The sequence below is a fragment of the Biomphalaria glabrata genome, chromosome 2 (genome assembly GCF_947242115.1).
Source record: "Biomphalaria glabrata chromosome 2, xgBioGlab47.1, whole genome shotgun sequence".
Taxonomy (NCBI): Eukaryota; Metazoa; Mollusca; class Gastropoda; family Planorbidae; genus Biomphalaria; species Biomphalaria glabrata.
In genome coordinates, this window is record NC_074712.1 from 46,613,693 (window position 1) to 46,637,507 (window position 23,815).

The 23,815-nt window shown below is 36.2% G+C and overlaps 1 protein-coding gene across 2 annotated transcripts in view; it reads right to left on the minus strand.

The window, feature by feature from the left end:
• Positions 1 to 23,815, minus strand: part of LOC106071770 (uncharacterized) — a 102,900-nt gene that overhangs the window by 24,168 nt on the left and 54,917 nt on the right. The window contains exon 1 of one of the 2 annotated variants that reach the window (XM_056020888.1): positions 20,443 to 20,888. The exons of the other annotated variant lie outside the window; for it this stretch is intronic. The gene's annotated coding sequence lies outside the window, so the exon portion shown is untranslated. Of the gene's footprint in view, positions 1 to 20,442; positions 20,889 to 23,815 lie in introns of those variants that run through there. 2 annotated transcript variants of the gene reach the window in all.

Sequence of the window (23,815 nt, forward strand, 5' to 3'; positions counted from 1 at the left end):
AGTTAATCAATGAGTAGCAATTAATTTATTTTGTTTCAATATTGAATATATAGATACAAAATATTGTGGGATATCGTCAAATAGCTTCCATAGAAACACAATTATTATTTAGAGTCACTTATTTCATTGATAAATAAGGTTTGCAGATTTCTCAAACTAAGTACTTGGACTGTCGGATATTGTGTGGCCTAGTTCCAAAGTTTTCGCTAGGAATGGCTTAAGTCGCAGCGCTAGTTGGGGTGTTGGTTAGACAATTGTATTTGCCGTGTTAAAACCATCATATAGATGCTAGGAATGGCTTAAGTCGCAGCGCTAGTTGGGGTGTTGGTTAGACAATTGTATGTACCGTGTTAAAACCATCATATAGGTGCTAGGAATGGCTTAAGTCGCAGCGCTAGTTGGGGTGTTGGTTAGACAATTGTATTTGCCGTGTTAAAACCATCATATAGATGCTAGGAATGGCTTAAGTCGCAGCGCTAGTTGGGGTGTTGGTTAGACAATTGTATGTACCGTGTTAAAACCATCATATAGATGCTAGGAATGGCTTAAGTCGCAGCGCTAGTTGGGGTGTTGGTTAGACAATTGTATGTACCGTGTTAAAACCATCATATAGATGCTAGGAATGGCTTAAGTCGCAGCGCTAGTTGGGGTGTTGGTTAGACAATTGTATGTACCGTGTTAAAACCATCATATAGATGCTAGGAATGGCTTAAGTCGCAGCGCTAGTTGGGGTGTTAGTTAGACAATTGTATTTGCCGTGTTAAAACCATCATATAGATGCTAGGAATGGCTTAAGTCGCAGCGCTAGTTGGGGTGTTGGTTAGACAATTGTATTTGCCGTGTTAAAACCATCATATAGATGCTAGGAATGGCTTAAGTCGCAGCGCTAGTTGGGGTGTTGGTTAGACAATTGTATGTACCGTGTTAAAACCATCATATAGATGCTAGGAATGGCTTAAGTCGCAGCGCTAGTTGGGGTGTTGGTTAGACAATTGTATGTACCGTGTTAAAACCATCATATAGATGCTAGGAATGGCTTAAGTCGCAGCGCTAGTTGGGGTGTTAGTTAGACAATTGTATTTGCCGTGTTAAAACCATCATATAGATGCTAGGAATGGCTTAAGTCGCAGCGCTAGTTGGGGTGTTAGTTAGACAATTGTATTTGCCGTGTTAAAACCATCATATAGATGCTAGGAATGGCTTAAGTCGCAGCGCTAGTTGGGGTGTTAGTTAGACAATTGTATTTGCCGTGTTAAAACCATCATATAGATGCTAGGAATGGCTTAAGTCGCAGCGCTAGTTGGGGTGTTAGTTAGACAATTGTATTTGCCGTGTTAAAACCATCATATAGATGCTAGGAATGGCTTAAGTCGCAGCGCTAGTTGGGGTGTTGGTTAGACAATTGTATTTGCCGTGTTAAAACCATCATATAGATGCTAGGAATGGCTTACGTCGCAGCGCTAGTTGGGGTGTTGGTTAGACAATTGTATGTACCGTGTTAAAACCATCATATAGATGCTAGGAATGGCTTAAGTCGCAGCGCTAGTTGGGGTGTTGGTTAGACAATTGTATTTGCCGTGTTAAAACCATCATATAGATGCTAGGAATGGCTTAAGTCGCAGCGCTAGTTGGGGTGTTAGTTAGACAATTGTATTTGCCGTGTTAAAACCATCATATAGATGCTAGGAATGGCTTAAGTCGCAGCGCTAGTTGGGGTGTTGGTTAGACAATTGTATTTGCCGTGTTAAAACCATCATATAGATGCTAGGAATGGCTTACGTCGCAGCGCTAGTTGGGGTGTTGGTTAGACAATTGTATGTACCGTGTTAAAACCATCATATAGATGCTAGGAATGGCTTACGTCGCAGCGCTAGTTGGGGTGTTGGTTAGACAATTGTATGTACCGTGTTAAAACCATCATATAGGTGCTAGGAATGGCATACGTCGCAGCGCTAGTTGGGGTGTTAGTTAGACAATTGTATGTACCGTTCATATCGGCCAACTTGTTAATGTAGTGGGTTGGATACACGATACATGTCACCTACCTTAACACTGGAGAAATGTGTGCTATTTATAGAAATGCACTTTTAGGTTATTTTAGGAAAGAAGTAATGTAAAGAGTACGAATTCCTTTTGAACTAACAATTTTTTTTATTCCTCATTGGTTTGTTCATTTTGTAAGACGAATGCATCTTTGATGTGTTTTTTTTTTACAAGCTTATATCACTGGCTGTCTGTCTGGTAAAAAGTGTGTACACGCTATTTCTCCCACAACCATTCTCGAATCAAGTTATAACTTCGCACAATTATTCAATGGCATAGACAAGACATGAATCAATAAAATAAAAAGTTACCAATTAGTTAATTACTGGCAATTAATTATTTTATTTGATGCCAACAAGGGAAACACAGGATATTGCTTACAACTGGCTAAAGCACAAATTCTATTTATTCTTAATCAACTACCTTCCAATGCAATAACTAATACAAATTATTTTCTTACCCTGGTCCTTTAGAACTACTTCCTACATGCTACAGCATCTCTGGCACACGACACACGCCACTGCTAACACCAAATGGCGCTGTGTCCCGGTCTGCCCCAAACTTCTCTATATATATAGGCTGAGTATCTAGCCCACGCCTAAAGTAACATTAATAATGGTCTGTGTCTGTCCCGATCCCCGTATCAGTCTCTCTACAAGACAAACATCTAACTGACATTGCCCTAACCTTTGTCTGGTCTCTGTCAAGTCTATCGGTGAGCCTTGATAACACCAATGAAACTAATTAATAACACTCAACACTGTGACACACCCGGGCTCCCACTTAAGAGGGGCCCCCAAATGAGTGTCCAAAATTTGTTTTTAAATTGATTAAATATTACGTCACTTTCATGTTACCTTGCTTTTCACGTTCTTATATGAGTTAGTGACCATATTGTATGTATTCCACACAGAATATTTATACTTTCCACGCGGGGTTACTCTCAATTTCAAGGAATAGCGCTGACTAGTGCCTTGTTACTCTCAGGAAGTAACTTGGTATATAGGGTAGTTTATTTCATCATCCTTATCATGTAAGAAGAAAACTGATAAACAAAATCACTTTCTCCAGATGTGGAAGAAGTTGTAATTATAAGTACAAAGATTTCGGACATATCCAGCCTTGAATTTTATATGAGGAACTGCGAGCAAAGTTTGTGTTAAAGGGTAGCTTATTTGTCCAAAACAAAGATGAACGGTATCTGTTTCCAGTACAGTTTACTCAAAATAAATCACGAAGTTTGACATCATGGTTCTCTAGAAAGCTTCCTACAGGGAAAATATGCAATCGATCTTGGCTCCTCTTCTCTCCACACTTGAGATGTCTATTTTGTTTTGCATGTGTACTGAGGCATCAGAAAAGACATCTAGTCCATTGAGCAAATCTGGAGTTGGTTTCACTAAATGGAAGAAACCCAAGAGACTGAAAGAACATGAAGAAGAAGTCCACCACAGACAATCTCTTTTGAAGAGGAAGTTAGGAGAACAAAAGCTTAAGGCAGAACCAGATGAACTGTCAGATATGTTTCATGCGCACATTTGGAAAAATCAGCAGTATTGGATTGTTTTGGATTATTTGTCACCAGAAATTCAAAATGAGTTTATTAACTTGATGGGCAATAAAGTTAGGGAATCAATTATTGGGGAAGTCAAGCAAGTTTGTTACTTCCCTCTTATGCTTGATTCAACCCCAGATGTTTCTCATCAAGAACAGGTATCCCTAATAGATTGTTACTTGGATGTTGATAATTTCGAAATAAAAGAGCCATTCATCATGGTTACTTTGAAATTTTGAAACCTGATGGACAACATTATGAAGACTTTGTTCTGAAAAACTCTTAAAGATATTGGACTTCACTTTGTTCTGTACAGAGGTCAAACCTATGGTAACGAAGCCATAATGAGTGGCCGTCTGTCTGGCCTGCAAAAACGTCTCTTAAACATAAATCCAAAGGCAAAATTTCTGAACTGTGATAATCACTCTCTGTGATAATCATTCTGCTGAGATAGATCCAGCAATTGTCACCATTTGTTTTTGGAACTGTACATGAATTGTTCCACTTTTTTCCAATTCACCCCAGAGATAGACCAAACTGAAAGAAGCTGGAGCCTGGAGTTTAAAAAAGGAAAGTAATACAAGCAAAAGATGGTAGTTCCTGTAATCAAAATAACCAAAAAAAAAAAGAAAAGACTTGATGGAGAGTTGAGTTCTGATGTAGGACTGTCAATATAACTGCAATTCAAACGTGTTGCCAAAGAAGTTCGGGACAGACTTCATATGGAGATGAAGTACAGATTCCAAAGACTGGAATACCATGTGGACACCTTTGGGTTTCTTCTTGAACCAAGACACATTTTGGACGATGACATGCTGATGAAAAACTGTGTTACTTTTTCTTGTTTAATGAAATACTGGCAAAACGCTTGTTCAATGATGTCATTGATGCATGAGCACTTATCATCAACAAACTAGTGCCACAATCACCAATTGACATATTGAGGAAGCTGGCTTCATATGGTAATGATGTGTGCTCAAACCTTGTAACCTCCATCCGAATACCGCTAACTCAGGCCACTTCCATTGCGTCATGTGAGATATTATTCTCAAAGCTCAAGTTTATCAAAATCTATCTCAGGAGCACAATGACGCTAGAAAAGCTTAGCAGCATAGCTTTCATATCAGTGGAGTCACCAATACTAAACACGGCCTAGATCGACGAAGTTATAATGCTTTCGAGAGCTGGTCAACTTTTTTTTTGAGGGTCTTAAGTTTGTTCTAGGGCTACATATACATATACTACGGTCTAAGTTGGTACCCAAGGAACATTTCTGCCAAGTTTTATCAAGATTGGTGAAACGGTTTTGATTTCTATACGGGGACATACTTACATACATGCATACGCCTCACATTTTACTTTATATATATTATATATATATATATATATATATATATATATATATATATATATATATATATATATCAAAATATAACCATCATAAAATGATATTTGGTGTCAATGGGAATTCCCGCAAGTCTTCAGTCAAGAGGTTAACTCTTTCTCTCCTAATTAACGATATCATCGTTGATTTCACCCCATTAAATTAAATGAATGTTTTGGTTTTATACACTTTAATTTGTGTTATATAAAAAGAGCATTCTTCTATTATTCTTTTCTGATAATAAACAAAATGTTATTGAAGTTTAATCATAACAGGGTAGAATGTACAAATGAGAAAAATGAACAATTCTGTCAGTACGTGGACAAAATAATTACGGAGATAAAGAGTTAATAAATAAAAAGACTGAGGAACATTGTGCGCACCTTAATAAATCAAATCATTAGCTAGATTGCTATCATTAATTTGTGACAATATGCATTTTATTTTTTTTATCTATCATTCTTTAGTTATTAAAAGTGAAGTAATCGCTCTTCCGTAAGGTCTTCAGCTTCATAAAGAAGGAATTGATTTAAAAAAAAACAGCCTCACTATGTGTAGCTAGAGAGAATTATAAAACTAAGAATATTTTCTTTTTAAATTTTAATTATGGAAAACACGATCGAAAAATGAAACATTTTATTGAAAAGAAATGTACTGCATCCCCCCCCCCCCCACCAAAGAAAAAAAAAATTAACTACATGCGTTTGTTACTGACGGGGCAAAAACGAAAAATGTGTATAAGTGGCGGCTCTATAACTTATGACGAAGCAATTGTGGAAATGTTCTTTAAGGGCTATTAAAAGAAACAGGCCAAAAGTGTGTACATCGTGGAGGGGAGTGGGCAGGATGGCTGTTGTTTCATTGAAGAATGAGAAGAAAAAAAAAAAAAAAAGGTACACAATGTGTGTGGCTGTAGAACAAGTGTTATGCTGCGGGCCATTGAATGGCCACAAAGTTAGGTGAACAAACAAACACGAACTATTTGACGTAGCACCTGGGTATCAGCTACAACAGTTTTGTTGGTTTTAGATGTTTCCTATGTTAACAGAGCTGCTGATTTTACATCCTAGCCCAAAACCTCACGCGAAACGGCGGGGGACAGGGTTCGGATCTCGAGACCACAGCTCAGAGGGCATACCACAGAACCAGGTAGTCTAGAGATGAACAAAGAAATAGTGGTGCTAGAGTTCATTTGGATAATTATAATGCGGACTGTTTCTTTGAAAAAAAAATCTAAATGTTTCTCTATTAAAGAACGAAACTTATTTACAAATCGGGTAAATCTGTTGTTGTTTTTTTTTAATTAGCTGTTAATATGTCGGCTAAACGTTTTCAAACTCAACTTTTATTTTCGATGCAAAAAAAAAAAATAATAATATGAAGAGAACTATGTCTGAACTGCACTGTACCTATCATATTTTGGTGGAAAGAGACAATAATATTTAGTAGCTTGGGTAGACAGCCTATTAACTGTAAGATTTTAAAGAGGCCTTCTCTGTTGACTAGATCAAAGGCCTTTGTCAGGTCGATGAATGCAATGTACAAAGGCATTCTTTGCTCTCTGCACTTTTCCTGGAGTTGGCGGATGGAGAAAATCATGTCAATTGTAGATCGCCCTGAGCGAAAGCCACATTGTGATTCTGGATAGACTCGATCAGCAAGTCTATGGCTTTGTTGAGTTCTGATAGGCATGCGTTCTTAGCACGCTACTGTACGGCAGAGAGTCGTGGACAACCTACACAAAACAAGAGAGGAAACTAAACTCATTCCACGTGCGCTTTCTTCGAAAGGATCTTAAAAATAACATAAAAAGAAAAAGTGTGTACTACTGAGATCCTCGCGAGAACAGGCCTTCCCAGCATCTTTACGGTCCTCAGGCAACGCCGCCTGTGCTGGCTCGGACATGTTCGCCGGATGAAGGACAATCGCTTTCCAAAAATCATTCTGTACGGGCAACTTGCGTCTGGCTCTTGAAAAACTGGTCGCCCCCACTTCCGTTACGTTGATGTAATAAAAAGGGATATAAAATCAGTGAACATTGATACTGACCATTGGGAAGACATTGTCTTAGACCGCACTAGTTGGAGAGAGACGGCTATAGAAAGCGAGAAAACATGGGCCTCGATTCTTGAAGAAAAGCGTGTCACATGGAAAATGGCAAGCTCCTCTACCACCAAAGCAAAAGCCACCTTGACATGCAATATATGTGGACGGGAGTGTCTCTCCAAAATAGGGCTCCACAGCCATATGAAAAAGTGTTCGAGATGAACCATAGTCGTTTCACGACTGAAGGTGGCCAATGATATATATAGTAGCGTCTTATATTTTGGACACCCCATCAAATTCTCCTTCAATGAACGGGTCGCTTTTTTTGTTTGTAATTCATTTGTTTTTATGTTTGGAGCAAAAATCAACGTTTCGGGACTGCGCATGTCCAATTTTAGATAAGTTCCGGTAATTTTGTTCCGTTTTTCCAAAGCAGATGGCAGTTTTTTTAGATTCTCGGTAACCATGTATGTAAAGCTGTTGTTTTAACCTCCCCCGGCAATTCATACCCATAAGGGATGAAGGCTATATTATGAGCCTGTTTGATTGTAGGCTGGTGGATCTATCAAAATAAGCTTCCAAACATCTTAAGAAAGACATGCCAATCACATTTATACCGTTAGCTGCTAAATAAAATTTAATAAGGGGGTATACAACGAATAATAATGAATTCAGCTCATTCTCCTTCATTGGACACAGCAAAATCGTAATAAGAAATATTATTGGGATTAATAAATCTATGATTTTTTCAATGAATAAGCTTGACCTAGATAGAGATGTCTATAATATATAATTTATGAATGAAAGAAAAAGTGCGGGCTGCTAATTTGAAGCCAGAGACCATGCCCACTGCAGGTGATCACTCCAGATGAGCTGGCAGTGAGGAGAAGTATACACTCAGCTTGTAGTGTCACAAACTATCCAACATGCAGTGGAGGGAAGGGGGAGAGAGTCATGAAAAGAATTATAAGCATCTATGGGAGGGAGGGGGGTAGTAATGTGTCACAAAACGAACATCCAACTTATGAAAACAAGAAGAGGGTCCTTGGATGGCAATTAAAAGAAAGACAGAGGAAATACATGTAGCCAATGCACTGGCGGATCCGGGGGGGGGGGGGCGGTAGGGGCGATCGCCCCCCCCCCCCCACTCGGCCGACTCCCCCCCCCCGGGAGGGGGGGGGGGGCGGGCGAATTTTATTATAGAATTCACACAATTTGTATACGAATTTATTACTTATGTTAAAAATAAATACAAATTATTTATATTTCAACCTATTTTTAGATTATTTCGCCCCCCCCCTCTAGTATGTTGGCCGATTGGTGGGGTCGGGAGGGGGCGATGGTATCAATCCCGCCCCCCCCCCATACACTTTCGAGTGGGGGGGCGGTCCAATTAATTTGTAGAAATCACAGCTTGCTAATAGAATCAATGTAATATCTATATTGTGTAGACTTGTTACTGATTTTTTAACCGATCTTTATATTATGTCGTTCCCTGTTTGCCGATTGGTGGGGGGGGGGGGGGGACGAATACCTCTTCTGCCCTTTCCACCTTAACCCTTTGAGTGGGGGGGGCGGTCCGTTTTTATGGAGAAATCATAGTTTGTGAACAAAATTAGTTGAATTAATATATACATTTTATATTATGTCGCTCCTTTTCTGGTATTTTGGCCGATTCGGTGGGATGGGGGGGGGGGGCGATTGCATGTACTGCCCTCCCCACTCTAGCCCTCTGAATGCTGGGGGGGGGTCGGTCCTATTTTTGTGGAGAATCATAGTTTGTGAACAAAATTAGTTGAATATCTATATAATATAAACTACGTATTGATATGTGACCCATTGTATATTATGTATATTATGTCATACCACAATCTAATCTCAAATAGTATCATTAGTAAATTTAAATGAAAAAGGGTTGTATCAGGAGGAAGGGCGATACATGCAATCGCATTTCCCCCATCATAATTTATATACACTATAAATTAAATTCTTATATTGAGTCGCCCAACCCCTATTCTTTAATGCCAAATGCAATCTTTAGAAGAAATTATTAAAGGAGCAAGGATTAATCGTTTTCACTCTACCGCTCCTCCCATTTCCAGACAGAGTTTATTTAATTTCACATGAATTTATCATAATTATTTTAAGTAAGACTTTGCATTGGAAAAGTTAGAATTCAAACGAAATTTTTCAGTATTAGAGCCATGATTGAGATGAGTTATAAACTCAAAAAATGTTTTCATAGTCGCCTTTTACCAACCTTTACTCAATCTGATATTTTTCTAGTTAAATAAATTTGGGACTATAATTCACAATTTATAACTCAATCATATTGAATACTATTTATTGAATAATTTTTTTTTCGGCGGCGATCCCCAAAGCAAAAATCTAAATATGTGGGGTATCTTTTCAAGGAACAAATCGGTTTTATTTGCAATGTATTAAGGGCCTATAAATTCATATTAAAATAATTTTCAAGTACAACATTATTCAAAAGGTCCTTTTTTAATAGTATGAATAATGAGCTTCGAACTCCATTGATGAAGAAGAAAACGCTTTTGGCGTCGGGGCTTCGCCCCGAAATCCATTGATGAATAAAGAGCTGTACTTGTCAGGAGAATGCGTTTCTGCAGTGAAGAATGCAAGAAAACGCTTTTGGCGTCGGGGCTTCGCCCCGAAATCCATTGAGGAATAAAGAGCTGTACTTGTCAGGAGAATGCGTTTCTGCAGTGAAGAATGCAAGAAAACGCTTTTGGTGTTGGGGCTTCGCCCCGAAATCCATTGATAAATAAGAGCTATACTTGTCAGGAGAATGCGTTTCTGCAGTGAAAAAAGCAAGAACCCCACTAGAGAACCTTATAGCGCTGCCCCTGTTGTTTTGTTTTTCGCTGAAGGTTGAGAAATGCTGCTTTTTTATAATTCTAATATATATATATATATATAAACATATATATATATATATATATATATATATATATATATATATATATATATATATATATATGTATATGTGTGTGTATGTGTGTGTGTGTACGCACGTTTATGCATAGGGTTAGGGTTTACTGGGCGTTAGGGTTAGGGTTTGAAAAAAAATCGCCCCCCCCCCCCCACTTCAAAGTTCTGGATCCGCTAGTGAGCCAATGTAGCCTAGTTGAAAATATCATGTTTATTAAATTATAATAATTAATTTATAGATATATAATCTATATAGATTTATTTCTGTCTGTTTCTACACATTGATTACATAGGTATATAAATAATAAACTATAAACGATATATATATATATATATTCTTTATATATTCTATATATAGAGTACTAGAGAGAGAGAGAGACAGAGAGTATATGAGGAAATAAATACATATTGCAATAGTGAATCTACTTCTTTTAATGCAATCTAAAAAAAATTTAAGTAGCACAGATATAATTTATTAGCAATTACATAGTGGTGTACAATGACGGTGCTCACTGTCCAATTGAGGAGAAAGCCCAAAAACTGCGTTCAATATAGGAGCATGAAGTGACCCACTTTATTTTAAAATAAAATCTTGACTATGAGTGGTAATACAAAGGAACACAGCTATTTTTATAGTCCTTTAGTTGCAGAATAAGAATCTGCTTTCAGTTTTTTTGTAAGTTAAACCGTCACCAAATAAAAAAATAAAATAAAAATTTGACCTAGTTCCCGTAAGTCGGTGTTCAGGTATAAGAATCTACTATATATATATATCAAGACACAAAACTAATATAATCAGAAAAGTATCACTGTTTCTGACTCGTTAGTCATTTGCTGATGTGATTGACCAAAGGACTAATGTTTATCTGACACGGAAGCAGTGTAGAGTCTAGTACAGATCATAAAATCCGAAGGAGGTCAAAGACAGTTTATAAACAGCCATCTCTTTGGTCATATGATTTCCGTAGTCGTAATGTCAGCATTACTCAAAATAGACGCTTGCGCAAGCATGAACGAACCAAAAAGTAGAATCAATTCAAAGTTTCGACACAAAACACAGTCGCAATGAGCAGGCTGATTAAAAATACAAACAGTGCATTGAAATATTTACTTAACATCAAAAAGCAATGACACAGCATTAGAATCAATCGATGCAATTAGACTCGAGTTCTTTCTGCTGCACAATTTGAAATGCTATTGATGCAGTTAAATCGGATCCACTGCAGAATTGACCAGTACCCAATTTTTAAAGTAACCTTTACAACTAGGCCGCATGTAGTAGTGTTTTCAATTCAACATAGTGAGTCAGATTTTAGTTTCTTTGTTCGGCAATAGTACAACTACAAGTCATAACAGAAAATATCGCGATAGAGTTCCATAACTGATGTCGCCATTTGAACAAGTATTCAGCCTTTTAAAAACACTAATTTTTATTCATTTAATTGAATGCAAGGAATATGAACGCCTCAGTAGGTTCCCGACATGCCAGATAGATATAAACATTTAAACAAAGAACAGATTGAACATCTGTTCAATTGCACGTGCGACTATGGTAGTTGAATTCATATTAGTCATCGAGACTCTATTCATTGTTCACCTTGCCACTATCATTAATGACTGTATTAAGAATCTCCCAAGAACTCGGCCACCTGTGACAACGGCCAAACATCTTATCGGATACTCGCGTCGTAAAAATAAAATAAATACATTGTGATAATCGGTGAAGTATTTATTGATTTGATGAATATCTATCTGGCTTTCTTGGAAAACTGAAGGATTAAATAATTCGAAGAAAACGGGGGAAATCTACTCAATAAAAGAAAGTAAAATGTACAAGTTTGAAAAAAAAAGATAATTGAATCGCATTGCCAACTCAAAAGTAAACCAATGCTCAAATATTAATATGGAATGGAAGGAGTTCATACTGCGAGATGTTGATAAGGTACTACACTATGAAGGTATGGTACTCATATTGTAATACGATGGTATGGTACTCATATTGTAATATGATGGTATGGTACTTATATTGTAGTGTGATGGTACTCATACTGTAATGTGAAGACATATCCGAGCATAAAGTTGGCAATGGGTGTAGCTCTGGAACAAGTTATGTGGTTATGTTTACCGTACTTCTGTAAGCCTACGAATACTACAACACATGTATGTGATGGCAGATCTGTAATTAAATAAGACTTGCGCTATACTTTGGATATTGATGTGGACGGTTGCTCACTTTTAGCACCTAACTGCTAGTATACAACTAAGCCCCCTGACGGTGTAGTAGGTCTTAACATGTAACTCTTGAAATAACTTCTTTGGTGAACCAAACTAAAACATAACATGTATAACAATAGAAACACATTCCACGTGAGATGAAATGCAATAAATCTAGTAGACTTTAGTAATAGTATTAAATTGTACCGGTATTTTCAACACAATCTAACTACTAACAATAACATGTCCTTTCAGTCTTAGACCGCTGACGTCAATGCCGCTTCTCTTGCATCATTCACACTGCATAGCTAACCTTTTCCCCACCGTCACCATAGAAACACACACACACAACAGATGTGCAGTGCAGGTTTCAGTGTCACGTGAGTCCTCTCATCCACACATTAGCTCAGTACAGTCCTTCTGATCATTTCATTAGTTTGACTAAACAAGAAACTGGGGATCCGTCTTCGTGGTCAACTGTCGAAACAATGGGCTTAGAAGACGAATAAATCAGCAGCTCTATATGTGTATATGTTAGCTCTATGAACGCCCCAAGCAGTAAGTAACTTATTTCGTTCATTGGGTTATATGGTTTTCTACTCTTAAGATTTACCCTCTACGTTACTTCCCATGTTCGCGATTATTCTAAATGTCTAAAAATAATGACAAAATAAATATAAATAAGGTTTTTATCCCCTCCCTCTAAATGTATATTACTGTTATACCCTTCCAACGTTTTTGTGGTTTTAAAGTTGATTTATTCTTATCATGGGGCATTATGTTATATGTTAGCCTTTTTAATCTTCTAAGCACCAGAACATACTACAGGAAACTAGAATCAACATTGAAGTCTGTGGTGACGTCAGATAGTTATACTTAGAATGTAAATGAAGGCTCCACTACCGCTCACCCCTCTCTAACCCACAATGAAAAAAAAAATCATAAGAACATAAATCAAACTCCAAATTAAAAAATATTTTTTAAAATTAGAATCTTTTTGTTTTTAATGTTAGTGTTTAGCGAGCATGACTTCATGAAATAAAATCTGTTCGTGATTAGTTTGTGTAATCATTTTGAAAGTCAATGTCTCGGAAACTGTTGTTGGATTCCCTCATCAGCAAGTATTCGCATGGATACAATAAATATTTACAATTTTAAATAATCAACCAATTTGTGCTAACCTTTTACATTATTTTGTCATTGCACTAAAAATATTTAGTTTAGATTTAATTTTAAAAAATTAGCAAAACAGAATTGGTCTACACCTAAATGCCACTTGTAAAAAGACAAAAAGAAGACCATTGTTTATACCATGAAGACAATGTTGCTACAACACCGAGCAATACACAAATTTTATCGCTTCAAAGTAGGCCGGTGAAAATGGAGGAAAATGAAATTCTCCGAGAACTATTATCATTTAGCCTGAACATATTTACAACTAGGTCACATAACAACGAAATAGGTCAAAAGTTGCTAAATTATCGGTGCCCAAATTTCCAGAGCCTAAATTTCGAGACACCCAAAAACATGTTAGTAAACAAGCCATGCTGTTCAAAGACACAAACATCCCAGACTGACTAACAACAGGAGAACCAGAAGGGCATCAGGAGATTCAAAAGGGCATGAGGAGACGGGGTCATACATCATCTGATGGAGGACATAAATAAAAACTTGAAAATGGTTGCCTGCGTCACAATACGACGTTAAAGAAATACAAATGTCCATGTTCCAATCCATTATTAATGAAATATAAGCGCAACTTACACTGGCACTTAATGACCCGTCTGTCGACTAGGTGTCAGCATTGTAAAGGTGTTATGTTATGTGTCAGTTAAAGCTTTAAAAGCTTTGTGTTCAATTCACGTATGCAGATTAATAGTACCCACCGCACCATTAGGGAAAAGTAATGGACAAAACATGAGAATCAATAAAAGACAAGAGAGACAACTCATACTACAAGACGGAGAACATCCTCGATACCGACTAGCATTAGGACCGAGGACGAACTATTTAATAGCATTAATAAAGCTGGGGTTTGCCTTTACCATTCTTCAAGCAATCTGGCACTTTGCAGAAAAGATTCTTAACACAAACGTTAAGTCCTTCTATACGATTCAGAGACATGGAGAGTTACAAACTAAAAAGGTAAATCTCTACATCTTCGTCAACAGATGCCTACGCTGGATCTTTGGAATTGGGTGACCCAAAAAGATATCTACTGTCAACATGTGGGAGAGAACCAAGCACAACAAACAACAGCCCAAGATACAGAATTAAAAAGCGAAAATGGATCTGGGAAACGGAGCGAAAACCAATGACCGATGTTGCAAGTCAGGCGCTTGACTGGAAGGAAAGTGGGCAGGACTAAACAAACCTGGAGTAGGTCAGTCAGCAATATCTGGAGACTGGGATGACATGGGAGCAGATAGCTGCTCAGAACCGAGTTCGGTGGACAGGTGTGGTCGCGGCTCTATGCTCCTCTGGAGCTCACTGGAATAAGTACTGAATAAAGCAGAAACTATAACTTGACAAAATTAGGCTAGGGTTATGATATCAACAAATCGAATAGGGAACAAGACTTCATGGAGACGACATCGTGCTAGTGACAGTAGACCTCACCCCGTTACCGAGAAGAAACCTTTACGTCGACTTCACTGTTTCAATTACCTTATAGAAAGTCACTATCTATTGTGTTATTCGTGTTTACATCTCTATTGTTATTGTTAGAGTAGTCATGTTGAGGTGGACAATGGTAGTCATGTTGAGGTGGACAATGGTAGTCATGTTGAGGTGGACAATGGTAGTCATGTTGAGGTGGACAATGGTAGTCATGTTGAGGTGGACAATGGTAGTCATGTTGAGGTGGACAATGGTAGTCATGTTGAGGTGGACAATGGTAGTCATGTTGAGGTGGACAATGGTAGTCATGTTGAGGTGGACAATGGTAGTCATGTTGAGGTGGACAATGGTAGTCATGCTGAGGTGGACAATGGTAGTCATGTTGAGGTGGACAATGGTAGTCATGTTGAGGTGGACAATGGTAGTCAAACTGAATTTCCATTAGTTTAGACTTTAGACCAATAATATTATCGCCTTATCTTATAACACTCGCTCAGGGTAATTCATCGGAGCATGTCAAAATATATTTGCACATGAAATAACACAACCATTCATGACAATATTTATAGACTCAAGCAAAGCTCTAAAAAAAATGATTAAAATTGACAATTTACAAATTACAAAATACACTTTACATAAAAAAGTGTTCTAAAAATAATTCATTTCAAATAAAATTGTACTTTACTGAGGTTACCGAGAGGCAGGAGTCGAGATAGATCCACATCTCCAAACCGATTAGTGTTTAAATAAACCCAAAACAAAAACTTAAGACTTCAGCTAAACCCGATGAGTGCTAGGAAATGTTTGTAAAACAACAACAACAAACAAACAAAAAAAACACTTGTTTTCTATGCATTTGACTTTAAGAAAGATTTTTATTGACATTGGCCTATCATGAATAAAGTATATAACATATGAATCGTTTTCCTACTGTTACAGTCCACATAACGGCACATTAGTGCATCGTAACATTCAAATGTTGTCTCAAGCTGACAGTGTATAACATGGGCGTAGCCAACCCCCCCCCCGGAAATGAAATCCCCCCCCCCTTGGGGATTGGAATTTAGTGAATGATTTTTTGCTTTGATTTTGTTTATTTTAGGTGAGATTTTAATACTAAACTATCACTTGCCCCAGCACAACCAATGGGGTTTTGAGTTTAAAACCCCCTACCAGGGGGTTTTGAGTTTAAAACCCCCCACCAGGGGGGTTCGAGTTTAAAAACCCCTACCAGGGGTTTTGAGTTTTAAACCCCCTACTTGGTGTTTTTGCAGTTAACTCCCCCTCTTCTATAAAAAAAAACAAAAAAAAATGCAAACGAAAATCCCCTAATTCCAAGAGCACAGTTAAGGGAGATTTTGATTTTAAAACCCCCTCCAAAATTTACGATAAACCCCCTCTTCAATATAAAAAAAAGCTAATTACGCACTCAAAATGTTATGAGCGTAGTTTTGAGTTTAAACTCCCCTCCAGTGGAGTTTGAACCTAAAAAGTATCACTTCAATATAAATAAAAGCAAATTACTCACTCTAAAATCTATGAGAGTAGCCAAAGGGGTTTTGAGTTTAAACCCCCCGCCAGGGGGGTTTGAGGCTAAAAAAAAATCTTCAGTATAAGAAAAAAGCAAATTACACACTAAAATTATTTGAGCGTAGCCAATCCAATCAGGGGTTTTGAGTTTAAACCCCTCTTCTACAGATGGCGTTTTTTTTAAAGTTTAAAACCCCTTTAGATGATTTTGACGATAAAACTTCTCTTTTCGATATAAAATCTAAAGCAAACTACAGTCACTTAATTCCAAGAGCGTATTCAAGACAGGTTACACATTTTTACCAGTGGCAGGGCTCCCTTAATAAACTGCAGTGAATAGTCATCTGCCGAAATTGAAAAACACTAAATGTGGCTCAACAAAGATGGCTAAGACAGATTTTAGGAGTCAGTTATAGAGATCGGGTTTAAATCAAGGAAATCCTAGCGCTCCCCCAGACCCCCTTGCTAGTAATGGCCGGGAATCTACAATTTTCCCACTAATTCATGGAAGAACCTATTTTAGGGCACAATAAACGTCTTCCGAAAGAATGAAGGGTCAGAATGCAATAAAGAATATGTACACACACACACATACATAAATACATTTTAAAAAAATTTCGCGGGGGGGATCCCCAAGCCCCTCCGGAAAAAAATTCTGGCTACGCCCATGGTGTAGAACGAACTAGACTGTGAATAAGGCCATGACCAAACAATACAACAACGACGTGAGCCTAGTATTTATAAAACAATCTGACAGTGTGTATACACACCGCACATACATGATCCCAAAGCTCTAGATCTAAGTTATGTTATTTTATAAAATACAAAAAAAAACGAGGCTAGCACCATTAGCAGAACAACTGCAAAGAACGCGTGCGTGCAAAGCCATAAATTTCTTCTTTAATAAAAAGTTGTATTTGACTCGGATAGAGATCTAGAGTTTTCTTTTTTCTCAACACACAACAATTAGCCCCAAAATAAAAGTGAAAAGGTTTTTGAAGTTGTTTATCTAACTTTAATCATGTTATCTCCTCGGCTATAGCAGTGACCTACTTTATTAAAAAGTATGTTTCTCTCTCTCACTCTCTCTTCTTACATGCACTGCAGGCCTCGGCCTATTTCAATTTTGTTAAGCACTTTGAGTCAAGAGCAACAAACAAAAACAGGGCACACCGAAACACGACAAACTGCGACACTACTCTCTAATCCTGGAGTAACTCAGCTATGTGGCGTAGGGATTGCTAACCGTGCGTTAGGCGTTGCAATAGTAGTATGTAGATCTAGTTGTAGGGCTACCTCTAAGACTATTTTTATAATTCAATTATAACAAGATCGAGGTAGTTTACAAGGTCTAGATAGTTATGAAACATGGATCTAGATAGTTTGTACGATTTCTGAAATGTTCTTCACTACGGACCCTTTGAACATTTTACAGTTTAACAATAGTCAGGGTAAATAAATAAATAAATAAATAAATATATATATATATATATATATATATATATATATATATATATAGAAAGAGAGAGAGAGAGAGGTCTATATATGAGGATATATTGATTTACACCAAAGCCCTAGGTATCTCACAGAATGATTCATCACTAATGATCCCAATTGAAAACGACAAAAACATGTGTACTCTCGAAGTACTTTGAACAACTAGACTAAGCCGTTTTCACGTTCAAAATTATCAGCGGTCAAATTTCCCAAACTATTTTCTACCTAGTTTTAGAAAAAGGCGAAATCCAAATGTTTTATGCACAACATGATAAGTCCTTGTTTATAAAGGAAACGCCAAATTGCACTCTTTACTACTTTAGCGTGTTATAGATAGATTCATCTCTCTCTCTCTCTCTCTCTCTATATATATATATATATATATATATATATAGAGAGAGAGAGAGAGAGAGAGAGAGATAGACAGTCAAGTCAGACAAACAAACAAACAGACTGACAGATATACAGACATATACAGACAGACAGACAGACAGATAGATAGATAGATAGATAGATAAATAGATAGATAGATAGATAGATAGATAGATAGATAGATAGATAGATAGATAGATAGATAGATAGATAGATAGATAGATAGATAGATAGATGCTATATTTTAGAGGACAGAAAAAGAGTTCTTGTAAGTTTAATATCACTTTCCTGTAAAATAAAATATTTAATATGCATACATTAGTCTTAAAAAGTGTATATTTTTTTAGTTTGTGGAGGTTAAGACCGTTGGTAGACGCCCTGTCGTAAATCCGGAGATGTATTTACATATTCCGAGCATGCTACAAGAGTACACTTCTTAATCATGACATCTTTGCCAGCCGTAAAAGTGAGAAAATCAGTGTTATTATTTTTTAGCATAGACAAGACATGAGAATCAATAAAAAAAAAAAAGTCAATTAATTACAACTAGATCTAACAAAATTATTTTGTTTAATACCAACAAGGGAAATTAATCCTTCAGTATTCACACATTCGGCTAAATAAGTAGGGTTTCGTCCTCTGAGATGATTGACTACGTTATTTCTCCCCACATTCATTGTTGGATCAAGTTGAAACAATTATTATCTGTTCCCAACACAACATGAATCAATAAAAAAAAAAAATATTGGTAATTAATTTTCTTTGATACCAAATAAGAGAAATAGCTTCTACATTACTGAGAGACAGTTGTAAGTGCGTTCTTTCCCTTGGGTAAACAATTTATAAGGATTGGTTTTTATATTTTGTTTGTTTAAAAGTAATAATGTCACTACGTTTGATTCAGTTACGACTCTATACAAGTAATAGTGTCTTACAAGTCAATGTTTGTACAACTTCTTAATTGAATTAAACGACTTGAAGGTGTTTCAAATGAGTAAAGAAATGTATTGTGTGTTCAATTTCCCATGCTACCTATTTACATTCCTAAAACACGTCTAGGCCTAGGTGTAGAACTATTGAACATTGATACAAACTAGTATCTAGTTCTACGTCCATTATTTAACAGTAAATATTCTAACATGTGTTTACTAAACGTTTCCTGGCCTTCAATTACAATAAACCTGATGGAAAGTAGTTCCTTACCAAGCGAACCTCTGGTACTTGGACTCGAGCTTAAAGCACGGCTTGATGTTTTGAAATTAATATGAAGTTTCGTGTAATGTTTAGAATATTTTGAAGGAGCTTTTTAGATTTCTTTTTTTTTTTCCGATTGTTACAAATGTGCAATTTTTTTTTTCACTTTGGTTTCACTTTGACCCCTAAATGGTCATGTGATGGACCCAAGCCCAATGAACCGCTATGTCCCATTGTTACTACGCCACATGCTAAGGGACCCTAATGGTCGTGGGCCCGGGTTCATAGCCACTGAATGCGGGCCGTTTTATTTAGAGGTTCAAGTACTTTAAGAGAGTTCCGACCAAATAAACATAGGCCCTATACCACTATACCAAATATTTAAGCCGTAGCGTGGTACGGGTATCAGCTATTATCTTATAAATTACAGACTTTTCTTCGAAGATAATTACGCCTAACGAGTATCCATGTGTGCATGTTAATTAGAACCTTAAACTCGGTCGAGGTAATTGGTTTTCCTGGCTGATTTAGGCAACCTAGATCTTGATCTAGACTATTCTAGACACTTAATAAAACTAGGCTCCTATAAATCCTATATGATGTATCTAGACTAGATTCTATATTTCTAGACACAGTAATGAGTGTAGTCATTGTTTGCTGTTTAATTAACTTCAAGATTAAATCTCGATCAAGATCTACTGTACCTCTCCTCTAGGATTATAAAACTAGAGTGACTAGATATACTATATTCTGCTAGAATCTAGGTCATCCAGATCTAGATATCTTTAGATCTAAATCTAGATCTAATTATAACTCTAGATTCTATTTTAGTTTATGGTTTATGATTATTATTAGAATATATAATAGATCTAGATTCTAGATCTATATTATATATTTAATAAAATATAGTTCCAGTCTAGATATTCTGATATCGATTATTGTAGATCTGTATCAACTGTATGTCTATGTTGTTGCTGTTAATAAGAAACTTCGATATAAATAATAATAATAATAACAAGCTATCAAAACGTACCCACTACTTGTTCTCGTACATCCAACTTTCCAAAGACTACATTAGATCTAGATCTAGATCCGAGTCTTTCATTCTTTAAAAAATGCGTGTCGCAGTCGTCCTTTCATTCTGTGCCACGTTTATCTGCCCGCTGACCTTAGCCGCGCTAATAACACAAACAATGAAGAAAAAAATCATATCCACAAGAACACTCGACTCTTTTTTAAGGTTTATAAATAGATCAAGATTTAGATCCGAAGTTGTTATGCTTTGTGTTCAAATTTAATTTGTTTATTTTTTAACCAAAAAAAAGAATAATTTTCTGAAAGATAAACACCACTTTAATCGCTTTATAAAAATCTCGATCTATTCTGGACATTGATTTTGTTAATCCAGTATGAACACAACAACGCAGTGGAAGCACAATAACCGCGTGTGTGTTACTAAGAGAGAGAGGCGTGCACTTGTTTTTGTATCACACTTCACTAGCCTATGCTGGCGAGTCACGTGCTGGGTCGTAGGTTGTTTATAAGGTGCGGCGGCGGAACTTTTTGTGGGCAACGCGGGCATATAAAAAACTGTGACTGGAATCAGGATATTTAGATCTAGATATAACCTGGACTAGATCTATAGATCTACATTTCTCAAGTAGTGGACTGAACTGAGACACAACGAAGTCAAAAAAAATTATAGGTAATAGTTTAGATGCACAGAAACCTTTACCGACCACCATGTTGTTTTTAAGCATATTTATCTTCCTTATCTATATTAAACTTTCAATAACTTTTACTAAAGAGAGTTTTGTTCTTATGCTATCAACTTATGATTTTTTAAGTGTATTTACTGAAATGAAGGCTTTAATACAATGTTAATAATAAATTGATGAACTTGTTGTTTCTTCTTTTTTTTTTCTACTTAAGAAATTATTAATTAAAAAATATATGTTAACAATTAGATCTATATTAATATATTAACTCACCAAGCAAAGAGACAAATAAAAATGCAGTTTTTTTGGATTATGGGTGATTTCAACCTACCTGATATAAATTGGAAAACACTAACCATAGATAAACACCAAAACCTTAAGGACATAAATGAGCTTTTCATAGAAACTTTACACAACCTAAGTTTAGATCAAATCATTAAAAAGCCAACTAGATTAAACAACACATTAGATCTCTTCTTAACCAACAGACCTGGATTAGTAGTTGATTATCCCTGGTCTATCAGACCATGAGATCATAAAAATACACAGTCAGATAAAAGCAGTAGCCAATACAAAACCCAAAAGAAAAATCTTACTCTGGAATAAATGTAACCTAACACAACTACACCAAGCTGCATTAAACTTTCAACAAACATTCTTATTAGAAAAAGACATTAACCAACCAGTCGATGACCTCTGGAATTTCATTAAAAACCATCTTAAAAGCATTATAGAAAATCATATACCAACTAAATACATATCGAACAAAATAAATAAATGCTGGTTTAATAATAGACTAAAGAAGCTTTGTAAACAGAAGGAAAACCTATATAGAAAATTTAAAGAAACTAATGCAGAAAAAGTTTACATAAAGTATATAAAAATTAAACACTTAACCCAAAAAGTAAGCAGACAGCTGCAGAGTGAATACATAAACAATGTAATATCTAAATATAACAACAAAAACCTATGGACATACATTAAGTCTAAGAAAATGGAAACAACAGGCATAGCGCCATTAAAAGATGAACATAACATAATACATAATGATAACGAAACTAAAGCAAACATCCTAAACAAATACTTTGCATCAGCATTCTCAGCCCCAGGAGACAAAGACATATTACTGAATTTGAACCAAGTAAACAACATAGAAGATATAGTAGTACAAGAAAATAGAATTCAAAAACTATTAGCCAACACCAAACCAAATAAAGCTTCTGGACCTGATGGTATTCCAGCTAGATTACTCAAAGAACTAAGCAATGAGCTAGCCCCAGTGTTCAAAATACTCTTTCAGGCTTCACTTAACCAGGGCAGAGTACCAAAGGACTGGAAAGAAGCTAATGTCACCCCCCTATTTATAAAAGGAGAAAAATCTGACCCAGGAAACTACAGACCAGTATCACTTACCAGCATCACATGTAAAATCCTAGAACACATAATATGTAGCAACATCATAAACCACTTAGACAAACATAATGTCCTCACACCATACCAACATGGCTTTAGGAAATATAGATCATGTGAAACACAACTAATAGGACTAATTGATGATTTTTCAAAAGGTTTAGATAATAGTGAACAAATAGATGCTATCTTACTAGATTTTTCTAAGGCTTTTGACAAAGTTCACCACCATAGTTTGCTTAAAAAATTAAAATATTTCGGCATTAATGGTCCACTGCATCAGTGGATTAAAGATTTTCTGATAGGGAGAGAACAAACTGTAATAATAAATGGCTCTAAATCAACAACGATAACAGTAAACTCAGGTGTACCTCAAGGAACAGTCTTTGGTCCACTACTATTTTTAATTTACATAAAATGATATACCAAATTGCATTACTTCAGGAACAAAAGTCAGATTATTTGCAGACGATTGCATAATATATAGAACAATAAAAACAACACAAGACACAGATATTTTACAAAGAGAATTAGATGAATTACAGAAATGGGAATCAAATTGGAGCATGTCTTTCCACCCAGAAAAATGTCAGTTGTTAAGAGTAACAAAAAAACTAAAACAAATTAATTCCACTTATCTTATTCATGGCAAACCAGTAACACAGACTAAAAACGCAAAATACCTAGGTGTTATAATAAATGAAAAACTGTCATGGAATCCACATATTGATGAAACTACAAAAAAATCAAACAAAGCATTAGGATTTATTAAAAGAAATTTCTATAAATCAAATAAGAACATAAAACTAAAATGTTATTTAACCTTGGTTAGGCCAATAATAGAATATGCATCCTCCGTTTGGGACCCCTCAACTCAAGAAAACATTAAGAAACTGGAACAGACACAAAATAGAGCAGTAAGATTCATAACAGACGAATATTCACATTTGACTAGAGTAACACCTTTAGTAAAATCACTAAATTTAGAAACCCTTCAGGACAGAAGACTCAAAAGTAAAGTAGCAATCATACATAAAACACTGAATCATAATCTTCAAATACAAAAACAAAATTTAATAAAATACTCTGAAAGACACAACGATAAAGGCACATTCCTCGTCCCATATGCTAGGACAAATTTGTACAAACACTCCTTCTTCCCTAGTGCTATTAGAGCATGGAATGGGTTGCCTGAGCTAGCCAGGAAAACCAGTGACTTGGCTGAATTTAAGTCATTGGTTAATATGCATGACTAAATGCATGACACTTCTTTTTTGA